Here is a 1156-nt window from a genome sequence, read left to right as displayed (position 1 = left end):
TTCTTTTTCTTTTTCTTTTCTTTTTTTTTTTTTTTATAAATACCCAGAAGTGGAATTCCTGGGTCATATAGCAGTTTTATTTTTAATTTTTTGAGGACCTGCATACTGTTTTCCATAGTGGTTGCACCAATTTACATTCCCTCCAACAGTTCACAAGTATTTCCTTTACATCCTTGTCCAAACTTATTTACTGTCTTTTTGATAATAGCTGTTCTAATATTTGTGAGTTGATATCTCATTGTAGTTTTGATTTGCATTTCTCTGATGATGTTGAACACCTTTTCATGTACCTATTGGCCATTCTGTATATCTTTGCAAAAATATCTATTCAGATCTCCTGCCCATTTTTTAATCGAATTGTTTGGTTGCTATTGAGTTGTATGAGTTCTTTGTATGTTTTAGATATTAACTCCTTATTAGATATATGATTTACAAATATTTTCTCCCATTCAGTAAGGTGCTTTTTTATTTTGTTTATGGTTTTCTGGAGATCTTTTTAAAACGTAGATTCTATTCTGTAGGTGAAAGACACCAACAGAATAATTATAATTCTGCATTTGTAACAAGCTCCATGGACCACTCTTTGAGTAGCAAAGTTATTTGACTATTAAGAAAAATAATAGTTTTAGGTACCAATTACTTAACAATCTTATTATTAACACTTGACAAACGTCTAAGGTTGTTATTTTCAACATCAGTATTAATGTGCTCATTCTTTTCTTCTCCTGCAGAAACCATGATAATTTATTTCAGGATATTTTCCTTAAAAATGTGATAACTTTCTTCTCTTCTGGGAGGCAAAATAGCTATTATCCCAATTTATGCTGTATGGCACTGTTTCTTTTCCACATCTTATTTCTGAAAGATATAGTAGAGGAGGGATGAATTCAGAGAGAAGAGAGTTTGCCTTCTTTTTGCTTTCCAGGGACTCCATTGCTTTGAGTGACTTGCGATGTTACTTCCTGACTCAGTGAATATACAGATCAGTAATAAAACTCCAGAAATTGGGGGAAAAAATCTATTCTTCCACTTTAGCCTTAGCTAAACACCTTTATTATTTTTCTTAAACTCTTTAGGTTTTCAGCATAAATTTTCTGTCTCATTTTCCTTCATTGGCCTCTGTTTACTCACTTCCATCTTTATCTTATATATATAT

The sequence above is a fragment of the Pteropus alecto genome, unplaced genomic scaffold (assembly GCF_000325575.1).
Source record: "Pteropus alecto unplaced genomic scaffold, ASM32557v1 scaffold33, whole genome shotgun sequence".
Lineage (NCBI taxonomy): Eukaryota > Metazoa > Chordata > Mammalia > Chiroptera > Pteropodidae > Pteropus > Pteropus alecto.
The sequence above is the reverse complement of the archived record's forward strand: the minus strand, read 5'-3'. Positions refer to the sequence as shown.